Below are 21,544 nucleotides of genomic sequence, written 5' to 3' on the forward strand. Positions count from 1 at the left end.
TTATACACCTTACTTTTCAGCTTCTTTGGCATTCTTCTGTCATAGACTACACCTGATACTCTATGCCAGTTGGCTGCAGCTCCTCTGATTCTAGCTTTGACCTCTTCATTCAGACTACCCTTCTCCTCAACTACCCCTCCCAGATACTTGAAGCTGTTTACCTGTTCCACTATCTTCCCTTCTTTCTCTATTCTCAGCTTCTTCTGATTTCCCCAATTTGCTGCCATTACCACCATCTTATCTGTGCTTAGTTTCATCCCATGTGCCTTCAGATTTGCATTCCATTCTCCTATCCTTTGCTGATGTTCTAGCTCAGAGTCTGCCTGTACTGCCACATCATCTGCATACAGCAGATTTGTTGATCTCTCCCTTACAACCTGTTTGCTACTGTAGGTCATCTTCAGTATGAACAGCAGTGGGCTCAGAGATGAACCCTGATGTACACCCACTCCCACTGGGAACCCCTCTGTGAGGCTGAACACTGCTCGTACTTGAGTTATTGTGTCCTCGTACATAGCCTGCACTAATTCTACCAATGTTTCTGGGACTTCAAATCACCAAAGTACTGCCCAGATCAGCTTTCTTGGGACCTTGTCATATGCTTACTCCAAGTCTAGGAAAGCCCAGTTGGACTGTCTCCTCATCTCTAGCTTTTTCTCAAGTATCTGTCTCAATGCAAACATAGAGTCAGTTGTGCTGCATCCTGATCTGAATCCAAACTGCTCATCTTCAATCTTACATTCTACTAATCAGTGTATCCATTTATCAATCACCCTCTCCAGAACTTTCATGCAATGTGATAGGAGTTTGATGCCTCTGTACTGCCCACAGTTGTGGATGTCCCCTTTGTTCTTGTACACTACCACAAGTATGGTTATTCTCCAGTCATCTGGGATATGCCTTTCTTTCCACACTGCTATTAGTACCCTCAGGAGCCATTTCTCCCCTATCTCACCCAGCATTTTTATCATATCTGCTGTAACCACATCTGAGCCTGCTGCTTTCCCTGACTTCATCTTCCTTAGTACTGTTCTTACTTCTTCTAGGGTGGTATCTTTTTCTTCTCTCATCGTAGGCTGTTTCTGGGGCAGTATAACTTCTGTGGAGTTTTTTTCATTCAGAAGCTGCTGGAAATACTCCTTCCATCTGCCTTTGCTGCTCTCTGTACTGGAGAGCAGGTTGTTGCTGGCATCCCTTATGAAGGGTGCCTGACTATCTTCTTTATCTTTCTGTCTTTGCCTTGCAACCTGATATAGTTTCTTTATGCCCCTTACTGAGTCACTTTCCAGAAGTTGGTACAGTGCCTCTGACGCCCTATTTTTTGCTATTGCAACTTCATTCTTAGATTCTCTGTTAGCCAACCAGACGTCCTTCCTACCTGGTCAGTATTTTCTATCTCCCACCTCTTCCTGCACTCCTTCTTTCTTTTGATGACCTCCTGGACTTCTGTATTCCACCACCAGCTTTCCTTATGTACCTTATTTCCATACCTGGCTCGGCTACATATCTTTTCTGTAGTCCTAACACATGCTGTTTTAGGTGCTGCCATTCTTCTTCAACTCCACCTATTTCCTACTCTTCTTGGGTGCTAGAGTCCTGAGTAATTCCTTGAACTGCTGTACTTTCTCTCCAGTCAACTTCCAGGTATTCAGCCTGGTCTCTGTTGACCTTAGAACCATCTCTGACCACTGCTTGCAGCTGACTGTGGCAACTAGTGGTTTGTGCTGTGGGACGACTGTTTCACTGGGGATGATTTTGCAATCATGGATTCTACCCCAGTGCCTTTTCCTTACTAGGAGGAAGTCTACCTGAGTTGCATGTTAACTACTCTTGTATGTGATCTTGTGACTGTCTTTCTGAACCATGTGTTGGCTACTATCAAGCCATTTGCCAGACAGAAGTCTAAAATGGCTTCTCCTTCTTTATTTTTGTTGCCCCTCCCATGTAGACCGAGGCAGTCCTCATATCCTGTTCTGTCTGTCCTGATATGTGCATTCAAGTCACCCATTATCATCACCAATTCATGTTCTCCTACTTTATCTAGTAGGTCCTGCAACTGCTGTCTGAATGCGCTCTTTTCTTCACTATCACAACCCTGCTGTGGGGTATAGGCTGAGATTATGAATCCTGCCCTATCATTACACTGGAGTCTGACTGCCATGAGTCTGTCATTAATTCTGATGATATCCCTTACTGCCTTCTGAAGCCTCTCTCTCACCACAATTCCTACACCATTTCTAGCCTGCTCTCCACCTGAGATAGTAGACTCTGGATCCTAAGCCAAGTGGCTTTGCTGCACTGCCCTTCCATCTCATCTCTTGGATACATAGGATGTTCAACCTCCTTGGTATCATCATGTCATCCACTTCCAAGCTGCATCCTGTCAGTGAACCTACATTAAGTGTAGCAATTCTCAGTTCATATTTGGCAGGTTTGTTGGTTTTACGTCCAGCTTTCACTCAACAGAGCTATCCCAGGTAACCCAGGCTGGGCAACTAGACACTGGCCAGCCACTAGCTTATTGACCCAGGGCTGCTGGGTTTTATGGTTGGTACACACTGGACAATAAGGGCACATATACCCCTCCCACCATTAGCAAGGGTCCCTGGCATAGGTCAGAGTAGGCCGGGTCCTCAACCCACTTATCACGGGTAACTACCCATGTTCATTTTTGGTGACATTAGTCAACATGACAGAATCACCTAGAGCCATATTTTACATGGTCGAGTGGCTAAACCTGCCACTGCGCATAGTCTGTGAACCATGTTCTCCTATCTTGAGGATACTGCGCACCACAGTAGATGCCCAAAGTGGTTGGTCTGTACAACTCTTCCCTCTATAGGGCACTATGTAGAGTCTGTGCTGCTGCCCACAGCTCCATTCATTGGTGAGTTTGAGATGGAAACAGCATGTTTTTTAGACATGGAAGAAACCCCATGGTGACACAGGGAGAACATGCAGTGTGTTCTGAGTGCACTGCAATAAATGTGTTCTCACCAACATTGATATAACTGAGGAATGTCAGGTACTGTGCAATACAGATGAAGGCATTAAACAAACTACTATTGATGAAAGAAAGCTAATACTGTATTAATAGTGTATAGGAATGACAGAAGTATATACTGTATTAATACTAAGGATCTTGTAATAAAGTACACCCTGATTGCAACTGTGAAGATAATAAATGACATTCATTCATCATCTACAGGACATGCAGTACAACTGAAGTCAGAATTGTGAATGTAATAAACCACTGTGGCATGTCACCCTCAATAAAGTTATTTCCACCAACTGTTGTGTTTATTCTGGTCTGTTGTTGAAGAAATACACTTGTACAGGTGCTCCACAGCAAATGTGGCTATGACACCATGAAGTGTCTGGAGTATAGCTGATAAATAACTGTTATACTAAAGTGTAGATGTGGAGCTGTAAAACAAAATAGAATGCAATTTGATATATGATCTGCACTAAGATCTGAACTGTAATCATCATCTTCTTTAGGCTGTTCCCTTTAGGGGTCGCCATAGTGGATCACCTGTTTCCATTTCTTCCTCTCCTCTGCATCTTGCTCTGTCACGCCAACCACCTGCATGTCCTCTCTCACCACATCCATAACATAAACCTTATCTTTGGCCTTCTTCTTTTCCTGTTACCTGGTAGCTTCATCCTTATCATCTTTTTCCCAATATACTCAGCATCCCTCCTCAGCACATGTCCAAACCAACGTAATCTTGCCTCTTTGGCTTTGTCTCCAAACCTTCCAACCTGGGCTGACCCTCTAATATACTTATTCCTAATCCTGTCCACCCTCGTTACACCCAGTACAAATCTTAACATCTTTAACTCTGCCACATCCAGCTCAAACTCCTGCCTTTTTGTCACTGCCACTGTCTTCAACCCATATAATATAGCTGGTCTCACTACCCTCTTGTAGACCTTCCCTTTCACTCTTACAGATACTCGTCTGTCACAAATCACTCCTGACACTCTTCTCCACCCACTCCATCCTGCCTGTACTCTCTTCTTCACCTCTCTTCCACACTCACCGTTACTCTGAACTATTGACCCGAAGTATTTAAACTCATCCACCTTCGTCACCTCTACTCCTTGCATCCTCACCATTCTTCTATCCTCCCTCTCATTCACACACATATATTCTGTCTTAGTCCTGCTGACCTTCATTCCTCTTCTCTCTAGAGCATATCTCCATCTCTCCAGGGTCTCCTCCACCTGTTCCCTACTCTCACTACAGATCACAATCTCATCTGCAAACATCATAGTCCATGGGGACTCCTGTCTGATCTCGTCTCTCAACCTGTCAATCACCATTGCAAATAAGAAAGGGCTCAGAGCTGATCCTTGATGTAACCCCACCTCCACCTTAAACGCATCTGTCACTCCCACTGCAGACCTCACCGCTGTCACACTATCCTCGTACATATCCATACATGTACCACTCTTACATACTTCTCTGACACTCCTGACTTCCTCATACAATACCACAACTCCTCTCTAGGCACCCCGTCATATGCTTTCTCTAAGTCTACAAAAACACAATGCAACTCCTTCTGACATTCTCTGTACTTCTCCATCAACACTCTCAGAGCAAACATTGCATCTGTAGTGTTCTTTCCCGGCATGAAACCATACTGCTGTTCACTAATCATCACGTCCCTTCTTAGCCTAGCTTCCACTACTCTTTCCCATAACTTCATACTGTGACTGATCAGTTTAATCCCTCTGTAGTTACTACAGCTCTGCACATCACCCTTCTTCTTAAAAATTGGTACCAAAACACTTTTTCTCCATTCCTCTGGCATCCTCTCACTTTCTAAGATTTCATTAAACAATCTGGTTAAAAACTCCACTGCCATTTCACCTAAACACCTCCATGCTTCAACAGGTATGTCATCTGGGCCAACAGCCTTTCCATTCTTCATTCTCTTCATAGCTATCCTTATTTCCTGCTTGCTAATCCATTGTACTTCATGATTCACTATCCCCACATCATCCAACCTTCTCTCCCTCTCATTCTCTTCATTCATCAACCCCTCAAAGTATTCTTTCCATCTCCTCAACACACTATCCTCGCTTGTGAGTATGTTTCCCTCATTATCCTTTATCACCTTTACCTGCTGCACATCTTTCCTAGCTTGATCCCTCTGTATAGCCAATCGGTACAGGTTCTTTTCTCCCTCCTTAGTGTCCAACCTTTCATACAACTCTTCATATGCCTTATCCTTAGCCTTCGCCACCTCTCTTTTTGCCATGCACCTCATCTCCTTATACTCCTGTCTACTTTCTTCATCTCTCTGACAATCCCACTTCTTCTTTGCCAACCTCTTTGCCTGTATACTCTTCTGTACTTCCTCATTCCACCACCATGTCTCCTTGTTGCCCTTCCTCTGTCCTGATGTGATACCAAGCACCTTTCTAGCCATCTCCCTTACTAGCTCTGCTGTAATTACCCATCTATTTGGTAACTCTTCACTGCCACCCAGTGCCTGTCTTAACTCATCCCTGAACTCCACCTCACAATTACCCTTTTTCAATTTCCACCATTTCATCCTTGGTGCTGCCCTCACACTCCTCCTCCTCTTCTTGATCACCATCGTCATCCTACAAACCACCATCCTATGCTGCCTAACTACACTTTCTCTGGTCACTTTACAGTCTCCAATCTCCTTCAAACTGGCCCTCCTACATAAGATATAATCCACCTGTGTTCATCTTCCTCCACTCTTGTATGTCACCCTCTGCTTTTCCCTCTTGTTAAAATATGTATTCACCACAGCCATGTCTATCCTTTTCGCAAAATCCACTACCATCTGACTTTCTGCATTCCTTTGTTTAACACCATACATACCCATCACTTCCTCATCCCCTCTGTTCCCTTCACCAACCTGCCCATTGAAATCTGCTCCAATCACCACTCTCTCACCCTTGGGTACAGTCATCACCACTTCATCCAATTCACTCCAAAATTTTTCTTTCTCATCCATTGCACACCCAACTTGTGGAGCATATGCACTAACAACATTCATCATTACACCATCAGTTTCCAGCTTCATAAACATCACTCTATCTGACACTCTTTTCGCCTCCAAAACACACTTCGCATACTGTTCCTTCAGAATAACTCCTACGCCATTTCTCCTCCCATCCACACTATGATAAAACAATTTGAACCCACCTCCGATGCACCTAGCCTTACTCCCCTTCCATCTGGTCTCTTGCACACACAATATACCAACCTTCCTTCTGTCCATCATATCAGCTAGCTCTCTCCCTATACTGGTCATACTGCCAACATTCAAAGTTCCGACCCTCACTACCACAGTCCTAGCCTTTCTCCTCTCTTCCTGCCTTCGGCCATGCCTTCCACCTCTTCTCCTCCTTCGGCCAACAGTAGCCCAATTTCTGCCAGCACCCTGTTGGCTAACAGTACTGGTGGCGGTTGTTGTTAACCTGGGCCTCGACCGATCCGGTATGGAAATATTTACTGGTGACTGCATGAAATGATTTGGCAAAGGTTTATGCTTGATGCCCTTCCTGACGCAACCCTCCCCATTTATCCAGGCTTGGGGCTGGCACAAAGAAATGCACTGGCTTGTGCATCCCCAGTGGCTGGGTTAAGATCTGAACTGTAATAGTAATGTAAAATGTATTATAGTGTGTTTTCCTCAGGATTGTCTTGTGTGAACCTTTGCATTTCAGCTATATGTATTCCTGAATGTAGGTATGCTGATGCAGGCACATATGACACTGTAATAGCTGTACACTGCAAATCTACCATACATATTCCCATCCACTAGGGGTTAAATATGTACACCTGCATTCCAACTATTACTACACACTTCCCCTACTATCTCTGTCATGCATGAATCTAATGCATGTATGTTCAACTGTCAATGCAGTCTTCTGTGACACTCTACCTATAATACCAGGTCAGACTTTGTAACCAAGTGAGCTTTAGGAGCAAATCAATCAATCAGCATACAGCAGTGGCCTGGTAGTTCAGTGTGACAGCAAATAGATATGTTATTTTTGCACACACAGACCAGTGTTTGAATCCAGGGACCAGTTCTAACATGTATTTATAGTAACAGACAAGTAGTCTTGACTGTAGAAACTGTCATGCAGTGTTAACAAATATTTTCTCCACAGGGCTTACAGGTAAAGAAATGTTTGTAGTAGCTGTATGAAGGGTATACTAATAAACTGTGTCCAGATGTGCTAGTGTGTAAATAGCAGTACCAATCAAGTTAATAGCACTCCATTAAATAAAATGTCAGACAGTAGAGTAGTATTCCAACTGAATTAGACAAATTAAATGTTCGACTGTTGGTATGGCTGTATGCCAGGTGCATTTATTATAACTGTAATTGCCTTAATATTGCTACAAATAAAGTGCTTTAGGTTGCACTGCATCTGAAGTGTTTGTGTGTTTTAGCTGCTTTTCTGTATATATAGACTTCTCTGTTTCTTTAACTAAATAAGCTCTGCAAAGTTGTTTTATTGCATTCCTGCCTGTATTTCTGAGTTTTTTGCACTTTTAAAGTTTGATTTTGCTTAGTTTAACTGGTAGGCTACACACTCAAGTGTGCTAGCCAAATTAAAGCATTTACTGTGTTTCTGTACCTAATTTCTGCTACTTTGTAAAAAAAAAAAAAAAAAAAAAATATCCTTGTTTCCCGCCATTACTGAACTAGAATAGTCCAGTCTTCAGGTATTGCTGATCTCTGGGCTGTGTCATAGTTCCTGTGTTGCCCATATCCTTATTTGGATAGGAGGAAGCTTCTTTGTTCACTAGTGAGAGTGGGGAGCCTCTGAGCAGCCTATCTGTCCCTTGAGAAGTGGTTCCAGCCAGTGACTTGTAGCTTATTGGCCATTTTGGGCCATTTCCTATCTCTTTCTAACCCCCTGCTTTAAAGCCAGCTTTAGTGCGCTTTTGCACTTGTAATTTAAAGTTTGTCCTGTTTGTTGCATTTACCTGTTGAGGCTACACACTCAAGTGTGCTAGCCTGTGTTACATATTTATTGCATTTTCCTGCTGTTTGTTGCAAAAAAAAAAAAAATTATCCTTGTTTCCCATCTTTCCTGACCTAGAGTAGTCCAAATACAGGCTTTGCTGTATTCTGGACTTTTGGAAAGTTCCTGTGTTGCCCATTTCCTTTCTTGGATAAAGGGAGGCTTCTTTGTTCACCAGTGGCAGTGGGGAGCTTAGAGCAGCGTATCTATCCCTGGAGGAGTGTTCCCAGCACAAGAATCTGGTAGTCTATTGGCCGTTTTGGGCCAATCTCTAGCTCTTTCAAGTCCCCCTGTATAAAACCCGCTTTGGCGTGGTTTTTGCACTTGTTACTACTCAGCCAACCTCCTCATGGTCCTGCAGAGTGGTGCTAGCAGCAGAGAGGCTAAAAGAGTAACTGCTAACCTGATAAAAGTGTTTTTTTCCTGCTACTACCTGGGCGACTGTCCGATCTAGCTAAACTGCAAGTATTTCTGCTTCTTGAACTGTTTTAAACTGTTTAAAATTGATTTTGCACCTGCACTTTTAAAGTTTGCCCTGTTTGTTGCATACACTTGTTGAGGCTACACACTCAAGTGCGCTAGCCTGTGTTACATATTTATTGCATTTTCCTGCTGTTTGTTGCAAAAAACAAAAAAACCCCAAAAAAAATATCCTTGTTTCCCATCTTTCCTGACCTAGAGTAGTCCAAATACAGACTTTGCTGTATTCTGGACTTTTGGATAGTTCCTGTGTTGCCCATTTCCTTTCTTGGATAAAGGGAGGCCTCTTTGTTCGCCAGTGGCAGTGGGGAGCTTTTATAGCAGCCTATCTATCCCTGGAGGAGTGTTCCCAGCACAAAAATCTGATAGTCTATTGGCCGTTTTGGGCCAATTTCTAGCTCTTTCAAGTCCCCCTGTATAAAACCCGCTTTGGCGTGGTTTTTGCACTTGTTACTACTCAGCCAAGCTCCTCGTGGTCCTGCAGAGTGGTGCTAGCAGCAGAGAGGCTAAAAGAGCGACTGCTAACCTGATAAAAGTGTTTTTTTTCCTGCTACTACCACCTGGGCGACTGTCCGATCTAGCTAAACTGCAAGTATTTCTGCTTCTTGAACTGTTTTAAACTGTTTAAAGTTGTTTTTGCACCTGCACTTTTAAAGTTTGCCCTGTTTGTTGCATATACTTGTTGAGGTTACACAATCAAGTGCGCTAGCCTGTGTTACATATTTATTGCATTTTCCTGCTTTTTGTTGCAAAAAAGAAAAAAAAAAACAAAACAATTATCCTTGTTTCCCATCTTTACTGACCTAGAGTAGTCTAAATACAGGCTTTGCTGTATTCTGGACTTTTGGAAAGTTCCTGTGTTGCCGATTTCGTTTCTTGGATAAAGGGAGGCTTCTTTGTTCGCCAGTGGCAGTGGGGAGCTTAGAGCAGTCTATCTATCCTTGGAGGAGTGTTCCCAGCACAAGAATCTGGTAGTCTATTTCTAGCTCTTTCAAGTCCCCCTGTATAAAACCCGCTTTGGCGCAGTTTTTGCACTTGTTACTACTCAGCCAAGCTCCTCGTGGTCCTGCAGAGTGGTGCTAGCAGCAGAGAGGCTAAAAGAGCGACTGCTAACCTGATAAAAGTGTTTTTTGTTTTCCTGCTACTATCTGGGCGACTGTCTGATCTAGCGAAACTGCAAGTTTTTCTGCTTCTTGAACTGTTTTAAACTGTTTAAAGTTGTTTTTGCACCTGCACTTTTAAAGTTTGTCCTGTTTGTTGCATTTATCTGTTGAGGCTACACACTCAAGTGCGCTAGCCTGTGTTACATATTTATTTAATTCTCCTGCTGTTTGTTGCAAAAAAAAAAAAAAAAAAAATTATCCTTGTTTCCCGTCTTTCCTGACCTAGAGTATTCCAAATACAGGCTTTGCTGTTTTCTGGACTTTTGGAAAGTTCCTGTGTTGCCCATTTCCTTTCTTGGATAAAGGGAGACTTCTTTGTTCACCAGTGGCAGTGGGGAGCTTAGAGCAGTGTATCTATCCCTGGAGGAGTGTTCCCAGCACAAGAATCTGGTAGTCTATTGGCCGTTTTGGGCCAATTTCTAGCTTTTTCAAGTCCCCTGTATAAAACCAGCTTTGGCGCGTTTTTTGCACTTGTTACTACTCAGCCAAGCTCCTCATGGTCCTGCAGAGTGGTGCTAGCAGCAGAGAGGCTAAAAGAGCGACTGCTAACCTGATAAAAGTGTTTTTTTTTTCCTGCTACTACCTGGGTGACTGTTTGATCTAGCTAAACTGCAAGTATTTCTGCTTCTTGAACTGTTTTAAACTGTTTAAAGTTGTTTTTGCACCTGCGCTTTTAAAGTTTGTCCTGTTTGTTGCATTTACCTGTTGAGGCTACACACTCAAGTGCACTAGCCTGTGTTACATATTTATTGCATTTTCCTGCTGTTTGTTGCAAAAAAGAAAAAAAAAAGATTATCCTTGTTTCCCATCTTTCCTGACCTAGAGTAGTCCAAATACAGGCTTTGCTGTTTTCTGGACTTTTGGAAAGTTCCTGTGTTTCCCATTTCCTTTCTTGGATAAAGGGAGGCTTCTTTGTTCACCAGTGGCAGTGGGGAGCTTAGAGCAGTGTATCTATCCCTGGAAAAGTGTTCCCAGTACAAGAATCTGGTAGTCTATTGGCCGTTTTGGGCCAATTTCTAGCCCTTTCAAGTCCCCTGTATAAAACCAGTTTTGGCGCATTTTTTGCACTTGTTACTACTCAGCCAAGCTCCTCGTGGTCCTGCAGAGTGGTGCTAGCAGCAGAGAAGCTAAAAGAGCGACTGCTAATCTGATAAGTGTTTTTTTCCTGCTACTACCTGGGTGACTGTTTGATCTAGCTAAACTGCAAGTATTTCTGCTTCTTGAACTGTTTTAAACTGTTTAAAGTTGTTTTTGCACCTGCACTTTTAAAGTTTGTCCTGTTTGTTGCATTTACCTGTTGAGGCTACACACTCAAGTGTGCTAGCCTGTGTTACATATTTCTTGCATTTTCCTGCTGTTTGTTGCAAAAAAGAAAAAAAATATCCTTGTTTCCCATCTTTCCTGACCTAGAGTAGTCCAAATACAGGCTTTGCTGTATTCTGGACTTTTGGAAAGTTCCTGTGTTGCCCATTTCCTTTCTTGGATAAAGGGAGGCTTCTTTGTTCACTAGTGGTAGTGGGGAGCTTAGAGCAGCCTATCTATCCCTGGAGGAGTGTTCCCAGCACAAGAATCTGATAGGCTATTGGCCGTTTTGGGCCAATTTCTAGCTCTTTCAAGTCCCCCTGTATAAAACCGGCTTCGGCATGGTTTTTGTGCTTGTTACTACTCAGCCAAGCTCCTCGTGGTCCTGCAGAGTGGTGCTAGCAGCAGAGAGGCTAAAAGAGCGACTGCTAACCTGATAAGTGTTTTTTTCCTGCTACTACCTAGGCGACTGTCTGATCTAGCTAAACTGCAAGTACTTCTGCTTCTTGAACTCTTTTAAACTGTTTAAAGTTGTTTTTACACCTGCACTTTTAAAGTTTGTCCTGTTTGTTGCATTTACCTGTTGAGGCTACACACTCAAGTGCACTAGCCTGTGTTACATATTTATTGCATTTTCCTGCTGTTTGTTGCAAAAAAAAAAAAAAATTATCCTTGTTTCCCGTCTTTCCTGACCTAGAGTAGTCCAAATACAGGCTTTGCTGTATTCTGGACTTTTGGAAAGTTCCTGTGTTGCCCATTTCCTTTCTTGGATAAAGGGAGGCTTCTTTGTTCACCAGTGGCAGTGGGGAGCTTAGAGCAGCCTATCTATCCCTGGAGGAGTGTTCCCAGAACAAGAATCTGGTAGTCTATTGGCCATTTTGGGCCAATGTCTAGCTCTTTCAAGTCCCCCTGTATAAAACCCGCTTTGGTGCGGCTTTGTACGATTTTGCGCATAGCGCAGCATCGGGCAGCTCCGCTTAATTGGCTTTAAACCATTCTCGGCTCCACAAAGTCTGCTCTTCACTTTTTCCCTTAGAACTGATGTAGTTCTCATAATAAACATCCTATTCCTACTCTAAAGCCTGGCACTTGCTCACTAAAGCAATTATATAAGTCAGCACTAAAAAATTAAAAGCACTACACCCTCACAAACTCCCCTTGAGTACTTTGTTCCCCATTGGCCCTTTTTTTCAATTATAAAGGAATTCCCAGTACTATTCTAGCATGTCCAAAGGTCAGTTGTCAATCTCCTCTCTGGTCCAGCTGGTGAATCTGGGAATCTTGAGGCAATGTTACAACTGCCTCATGTACACAGACAACCCTCTCCTCCTCCCAACAAATTCCAGCACATGTGAGAGATGCAACCATATAGCCAAACTGGAGGTTAAGCTCTCTCAACTCAGTACTGGCGTAACCAGTCAGGAGGAGAAGGAAACCACACTCACTACAATTCCAGTCTCACATAGACCTACCACGACAGCAAACCAAACACATAAACACACAAAAACATACTCAGAGGCTCTAAATAAAAATCTGACTAAGCAGCAGAGACCTCCAAAGCAGACACCCAAGCAACCGCTACCCCAAAACAAAACACATGCAACACATAGCTCACAAAGCCAGTGTGCCGAAAAATCACAGCCCTTAAGGCTAAACAACACACCTGATACACTTGTAATAGGTGACTCTATCGTCAGGCACACTGACGTCCCGCTCACCAGGCTGAACAAGGAGAAGGTCACGGTGAGCTGCCTGTCAGGTGCTAGGATCCGCCACATAACACAAGCACTCAGGTCACTCCAAGGCAAGTACAAATATGACTCGGTCATTGTCCATGCTGGTGTGAATGACCTGAGACATACCTCCCTGGACTACATGAAAAGAAACATAGAGGAGCTCTCTGAGCATGTAACCCAGGCTGGTATGACCCTGACCTTGAGTAGCATCTTACCCTCACCAAGAATGATGCCACAATATGAAGACAAGATGATCAATTTCAACAATTGGCATAAGTATTGGTGTCATTCAAAGGGGATCAAATGCCTGTCAGCCTGGGATGACATGCTCGACAAGCCACGATGCTTCGCTAGGGATGGCTTGCATCTGTCACCCCTGGGCTTTCGAATATTGGCAAAGGCTCTTACCACCCCCATAGTGCCTTTTTTAGGCAAGGCTCAAAAGACAAACCCACCTCCATAGGTATCACAAGGGATAAGAAACTAAGAGTAATGCTACTCAACGCCAGAATTCTAAACCTCAAGATGTATGCACTCTAAACTCTCCTTAGCATGGAGAACATCGATATCTGTGCAGTAACAGAAACCTGGTTCAAGGCTCCCGAGAGCACCCCAGCACTACCAGGTTATACCTCATACCATGCTTTTCGGCCCCAAAATTTGGACCGAACCACAAAAGGAGGGGGAGTATCGATATTCGTCAAAGATACCCACACCTCCAGGTTGGTGGCACAGCACGAAGCATCAGAGACTATCCATGTGCAACTAACAGTGGGTAAAACTCCCTTCCAGTTTATAGCCTGCTACAGACCACCCTCCCAAACCCAGGAACCCCACTCGGCCTTCCTGAGAACACTGGAAAATATGAAGGTCTCTGTCAGAGAAATATGCATTTATGTATATGTCTAATGCTTATTAGAAGCTAAAGGAGTTAACACGTTTTCATTCTATTTTATATACAGCTTAATTCTGTATGAAATTATAAGATGTTTTTTGAAGCTGCAGTATGCGCTCTGAAACTTGCAAGATGGCCCCTGACCTAGTAATTGCTAGTACAGCAAAATTCATGTTTATGCCTTTTGGAAATGTACTGAGAAGCAGGCGATTATCTGCTAGGTCAAGAAGTAATGAATGAAACAATACCATATTCTATAATGTTATGATTTTGAACAATTAGCTCTGTTCGTGTTATGAGAACATGCACAGCTGCGGAAAAGAAGAGATGCATAAGACAAAGGACTGTTTGAAGAATCTGTACTTGCTTTGTGCTCGAATTAGCTATAGTACCTTGAATGGAAACATAACATAGTGGGAAACTGTATCTAACCGGTGGTCACCAAGGCCACGTTGTTTTTCTTAGGAAGTTTTTCATAAAATTGATAGTGCAAGCAGAAAATTATGGATAAACAGCTGCTATGTAATGATGATGTTAAAACTCGTGATCTGTTACATCAATGTCTTGTTAGAAAGTGTATAAAGATAGACTTACTTCCTGATTTTAGTTAGACAAACTCTGTATTAGCACATTTTTGTCTCCTTGCTGCAAGATTAAAGTGCCTTAACCTGAACCTACCGTGTATTGATCATTTTTAAAGTTTATTTTTCCTATGACAGTCTCTCCAAACACCATTATATTGGGGCGACTTCAACTACCCAAACATAGACTGGGAGCATTACTCTAGCTCCAACACCCTAGCCCAAAGGTTCCTAGAATTTATAAACTCAAATGCTATGGAACAACTTGTTACCACTCCCACAAGAGGAGAAAACATACTGGACCTGATCATCACCAACATGGGGTTTATATGCTCCAGACCAGAAGTGTATCCCTCACTGTTAAGATCAGACCATAAACTAATCTCACTTGATATTCACATCCCGACCCCACCCGCTGACAAGAAAACCACAGTGAAAAACTTCTCTAAAGCAAATTTCACACTCCTCAAAACCAAGGTGGAATCCTTCAAAGCCCCTGGGCCTGTGGAAAATATGGCCCAGACTGCAGAATCCTTTATAAACGCATTCTATGAACACCTTCAGGAATGCATGGATCATGCAATCCCCAAAAAAACCAAGACCCAATCCTTCAAAGGCAGGCGTCCTGTCTGGTGGACCCCAGCCATAAATAAACTATACAACAGAAGGAGGAAGCTACTACATGATAGAGCAAAATCCCAAAAAGGGAAGGCATCTCTGATCAGTATTAGCAAAAAACTACGGGCACTCATAAAATCGTCTAAAGCCAGCTTCAAGAGAAAAATTGCACAGGACACTAAGGATAATCACAAGGCTTTCTTTAGTTATGTTAGGAACCTGGGTGGGAATTCCCAGATTTGCTCAGAATTAGTCCAAAATGACAAAAAATACACTGAACCCACAGACATTGCCAACATCCTAGCTGACAGGTTAAGCGCAAACTTCTCCCTCCCCTCCCCACCAAAAGGGAAAATATCTATCCCAGCAGAGTGCTGCCACCCTGACATCTCAGATGCTCAGGTAAGAGCCACCCTCTCCAAAGCAAAAAACACAGCATCAATGGGACCAAATGGTGTCCCAAGCTGCGTCCTACATGAACTTTAAGAAAAGCTAAACCCAAACATAAAACTACTGTTCAATCTCAGCTTTGCTACAGGATATGTACCCAAAGAGTGGCGTACAGCAACAGTGGTCCCTCTCCACAAAGGTGGTGCCTCAACGGATCCTGGAAACTATCACCCCATAAGCCTGACCAGCTTGGTCTGCAAAGCTATGGAAAGGATCATCATGGACCTCATAAATAAAGATATTGGGGACCTACAGACACTGGATCCTACACAGTTCGGCTTTGTTAAGGGCAGATCCTGCCTCTTAAACCTGGTTGATTTCTTTGAAACAGTCACCAAGGACACTGACGAGGGGAAGATGGTCCACACAGCCTACCTGGACCTCGCAAAAGCCTTTGATACAATACCCCACTCGGGCATTATAGATAAGCTCACCAGCTTAAATATAAACCCCTATGTCACTAGATGGGTTGCAAACTGGCTCAAGGACAGAACCCACATGGTTAGAATTGCTGGAGCCATGTCAGACTCCAAACCAGTTACAAGTGGCATCCCACAAGGCTCAGTCCTGGGACCTCTCTTGTTCGGTATATATTTCTCGGAGGTACAGGCCAACACGGAAGGACTGTGGCTGACCAAATTTGCAGACGACTGCAAACTAGGTGCCATAATCGACACTCCAGCCGACACAAGCATCCTACAAAAGGGCCTCATAGAAACAGACAAGTAGTGCCAGAGCCACGGGCTCAAGCTAAACGCCAAAAAGTGTATAGTCATCCCTTTTGGCAAAAACAAATTGCCCACAAATTACCACATAGTTGGTAATCCATTAAGTACGGAAGAAGTAATTAGGGACCTGGGGACCCAAGTTGATAGCAATCTCTCATTTGAAAACCATGTGGCCAAAGTGGTTAGAAAAACTTTTTATATAGCCCACCTAATCATGAAGGGATTCACATCTAGATCAGGGGAGGTCATCGTGCCTCTTTACTCATCCCTCATCAGGCCCATAATTGAGTACAATGCCCCTTTTGGGATGTACCTTACCAGATACCTGCAGCAACTGGAAAGACCCCAAAAGTACCTCACCAAGAGGATCAAAGGGCTCAAACAGATGCCATATGCTGCCCGGTTAAAGAAACTCCAGCTCTACTCAGTGGCATACCGCCTGCTCAGAGGCAATCTGTAACTGACGTATAAAGCCATGTCCAACCCGGAATTAATGGACATGCTGCACCTCAGAAAATTTAAATCCCATCGAGCTACGTGCTCGCGAGACTTGAACCTCAGCACTGAAATAAATAGGACATGCTGGAGGGACAGATTCATAACCCAGAGGCTCCCTTCACTCTGGAATAAAATCCCAGTCCAGGTTAGGCAGAGTCCCTCATTGACTCTCTTCAAGAGGAATCTTGATGAGTGGATGGGAGATTGTAGGTTTACCCCGGGTATCACTTCTGTGTCACTGTTAGATTGAGGCACAGTATACTAACCTCGAAAAAGGGCATAGCAAAATTCATTAAAATGGGTGGCGAAAGTCAAACACACTCTGGCTAGGCTTATAAATGCCCTTGGTCCGATAGCCTAGTATGAACCTATGAACCTATCTGTGAATGTGTGCCGATAGTCCAAACCCATGCCTACAAATGACAGCAGGATAGGTATATACACCACGCACTGTGCCTGAGCATGTCTCTCAAGTGTCATGCTGTCACAGCTAGTGATCACTGTTGTCATTAACCTTGAGCACAGATATAAGTCCATTTGAAGTATGCCATTAGCACACTCACACATCAGTGCAGGGTACACCTTATTAGCCATATATGTTACCCTGACATGTACAAGTCCCCTGTAGTTATGTACCTATATTTCTTACAACTTGGCCTATACCATTCCATGTCAACAGCTTGAGACGTATGTACATGCTATAGAAGCTTTAAGGCACATGTAGATGTAAAGTAAGGGCAGACGTGGAGTATTGAGCAGTACTGTTGTGAAAAAATATAGCATATACAGTTGTTAATGGAATGTTTTTCTCTCCCCCACCCCTTATCTGCACCACAAATTATTATTGTTATACTATGGGTATGGTTTAATTTCCACATATATTGTTTTTAAAACCTAATGTTGGGCCTTGTGTTGTATTTTGTGTCATATATTTCAATGATTGCATATTAAAGTCCTTTATTGAAATTCCACTGTTGTTGGCCTGTTGCCATAATGGCTACTGGCATGCTGTTACAATAATGACTGTTATTTCATTTAAACTTGTGTTCAGCATGCTATACAATTCTATTGTTCTGGCTTAATTGGAACACCCATGTATGGTGTTATAACTAATGGTGAAATATTTTGTTCATGATTAACGAATACACTTTAACAAACCTCAACACCATAGCACGTTTGGGTAGGCCAATCCCAGTGGATCTGCCTGTCCCGCCTCATCTGGCACAGAGTCCCAGCAAATCTGGGACCCAACCTCAATCTGCCTCCTCCACTGGTCCTGCATCACCCTTGGGTGGAACCATCTCAGGGGATGGGCCCACCCCCCCGGGCATGGGCATGGAAGGGACTCTGTCACCTGACACCGGTTCTGAGGTATGGTGCACAGGGTCATCCAGTGAGATTTAGATGACCACCTGTGCCATATAGAGGGCAGACTGGTGCACCTCGAGGGGCAGGCTGGACCCAGCATCCAGCCCCCAGCACAGCCACCTTTGGGGCCATGACGTGGCAGTGGTGACTGCCCATGGGTGGGGACCTCAGTCCAACTGTTTCCATCTGGGGGACTTGGTCTCCTGATTCCCAACCACACTCCCCATCTGTCATACACTGCCCCTTTATGCTGTCTTGTCTGTCTGCAAATGCAACCTCTCCTACCCAACTTACCTCCCCAAAAGTACCTACAACCTTTTCCCAACACCCCACTCACAACTTAAAAAAAGGGGGGCAACTGTCCCCAAAATAAATTTCTTCCTATACATAGCTCTCCATTTTGCAGCAACATACACTGCCATTAATCAATTTCCATATGAATTAATCAACAAAGGTATGTCACCCACACCCCTCCCTATGGGATGTGAGGTTCCAAATTCCAAATTGTCCACATCATGCACAGCTGTTGTTGCCTAAGAAATGGAGAGCTATGGTCCTTTCCTACACTCATCCTGCACATCTCTAGCTGCCTTTCATAATGTTTCCCCCCCACTGCTTGCCATTTCACCACTTTCTTATCACCCCTTTTTTATTTTCTTTTTTTTGGAAATAGTGCAGGTTTAAGTGGGGATAAGCGATGCTAAGCGGACCTAAGCACCACTTGGCATTGCTGTGCTTCATGCAAACCTGCTTAAAACTGCTTTAATCACTCTATCTGATTCAGACACTGTTCTGCCCAGCAACAAAATAACCAGGGCTGGCAAGTCTCGAACCCAAAACTCTGTTCACTAGAGTCAGAGCAACACACTACTAGGCCAAATCAGTTCTGGGGAATTAGTACGGCTTTTGTAAATATATCATGCAGTACAGTCATGTAACATTAGGGAAAAAAGACACCACTGTCAAGTATTGAACCCAGGACCCTGTGCACTAGAGTCAATGCAATGCATCACTAGGCCAAATCAGCTGTGGGAATCAGTACTGCTTTTGTAAATATATCATGCAGTACTGTTTTGTAACATTAGGGAACAAAGATTCTGCTGCCAAGTATTGCACTTAGGACCTTGTCAACTACAACATAGCACATTACACCAGTAGGCCAACACTTGGGAAAAGAAGTAGTGTTTTTACAAACATATCCTGATTGCCAGTGACACACAACTTCTATATATACTTGGACAAATCACGGTGTACTTGGGTTGGGCCTCATGTAGACAATAAACCAGTACACAGACAAATAAATGCTGCTGGATGTATGGGAGGACTACAGTATCAGGTAGATCTGACAACTGCACAGACTGTTGCAGAATGAACACAGTTGTGCCCCCTCCTTATGGCAGGGTTCTCATAAAACCTATTCTGTGTGCTGACATACTGGCAATACAGTGCAGATTGGGGTACAAACCATGACAGACAGCTCAGTGTCACACGTCATATCCATCTGAACACACATGTCCATTACCAATTATGTGTCACACACTGTAGGCATGTACATATGTCTTACAAAAACACCTGCCATAATATATCACATTAGTAGTAATATATCATATAATATGATAATATAATATTATGGTATATATAACATATTATTATCATTAATATACAACAGATATATTATTAATATATTATATATAATCTATCAGTTACATTCCTAGCATGTGTCACATCTGGACACCCACAGTCCTGGCCCACAGCACAGTCTGTGGCATAACAACTACATGCATGTCAATACAACATAGGAATAACTGAGCCATGCAATTCCCAGCAAAACTGGTTGCTCCCACCGCAGTCACTCCCACCCACACCAGCATGTTAAAGGCCTGCAGAGTGGGACACATTTCACAATTATGAATATGTGTTTTAAATGTCGCCTACCATTCTCTGGATGGCACTATTATGTAACATATGTACCAGAAGCACATGCTTCACCTGGTCTGTAATGGGTGCCCTCAACCAGGCCATGCTGTGACACAACAGCTGATACTGGTCCCTCACTGACAATAACAGCTTGCTGTCCCCCTATATCTTCACAATCCATAATCTGACTCCTGGCCAGAATGCAGCAGCTGTGGCCAGCTACACATGCAGCAGTATGTCCAGCTAACTGCTATAGATCTGACATACCTCCAAAACACCTAGAACAGAGCATTCACATGAACTCATACATCAAGGGTTGGCGGTGGTCATGTGAAAGGTTGATGTGTCACAGTCTCCCCCTACAAACATACACAGATGATACAACAGCATCAACTGTAGCAGCATGTACATTCAGATAAAAAGGATGCATGACACTCACATCTGCCTGTCTCCTTACTGACCCCAACACACATTGTTCAACAGTACACTGCTACAGGATCTGAAAGTCTGTTATCAATGGCCAGACATAGCATGCAAAACTGTGGACATAACACATAGATCAAAACAGTGGACAGTATATCTATCTACCCTCTGTGATGCTGTAGCTCCCACACCTTATTAATGTCCTCCTCACAAGCCAGGAAAAGGGGCAAGGTGCCATTGGCTAATGGAAAGGCAACCCAACTGTTCTGGATGCAATTAGGAAGTGGGAGGCACAGACTGGTGCACAGGCAATTACCTGTTCAAGAGCATTACCTACAAAAGGCAAGCTGCTGCCTATGGTAAACAGGTCTGACACTTTATTCATGAAGACAGACTGTGATTCCCTAGGATACTACTACTGGATTTCTTCTCTCAAAGGAGTACAGCACTATACCAGGTATGTCACTGAATGAAGCATGTAATGGAATGCAGATGGGGGATGCAGTCATGGGAAATAAGAATGTAAACAGTAGATCTCAACAACATTGCCTGAACTGACATGTTGCTGTTAGTTTGCTGTCTAGCACCTACAGCCATCCATTATGGCTCTGTCTGCAGTGACATAGATCACAGCTCTGGCCCCTGAATCACCCCAGCAATGGTAAGTTCACATATGACTACTACTTTTATTGTCTGTTGTACAATACTGACAGTAGGTACTGGTGGATACAGCTGGCATATGACATCATGTACTGATAGTGAGCCCCTCTCAGTCTGTGAATGTCATACAGGCTTAATTCAAAGATTATCCAGGTGTCCCTGACCATTCATGACATACTCTAGATAGGTAACGGTGTACCCCACACCTGTATCTGATTGCTTGACACATATGGATAGCATACCTGGTGATGCCCTGGAGCAGGACAGCAGGTTATGGGTACTAGTAGTGGGGGGACACTGGCTCTGGCTCAGCAGCAGTGCATTCATATTGAGTGTACAGTGTAAGGGAATGCATACAGTACCACATATCCATGTACCATTACTGTGTTCCCAGGGGTCTGCCATGTGACAGACATATTCCCCAAACTCTGGGGACAGCCATCACATATTGTCCAACTGGTATCTAGAAATACATATTTGTCTAGCAGGGGGTCTACATCTGTGAGGCACATGTACCCATTCCGCAAACATCTAGGTACAGCAAATGTCAGACAGCTATGAGGAGGGCACCCTACACCACATATGCACTGCTCTCAGTTATTGTGTAGCACATATGTTGTTGGAATGTCCACATGCACTTGTTCTACCACTCACCTATTTTTCGGATGTAGGCTGGATGACATGATACAGTAAC

This window comes from Protopterus annectens, chromosome 1.part1 (genome assembly GCF_019279795.1).
Source record: "Protopterus annectens isolate FY-2018-M chromosome 1.part1, PAN1.0, whole genome shotgun sequence".
Classification (NCBI taxonomy): Eukaryota; Metazoa; Chordata; order Ceratodontiformes; family Protopteridae; genus Protopterus; species Protopterus annectens.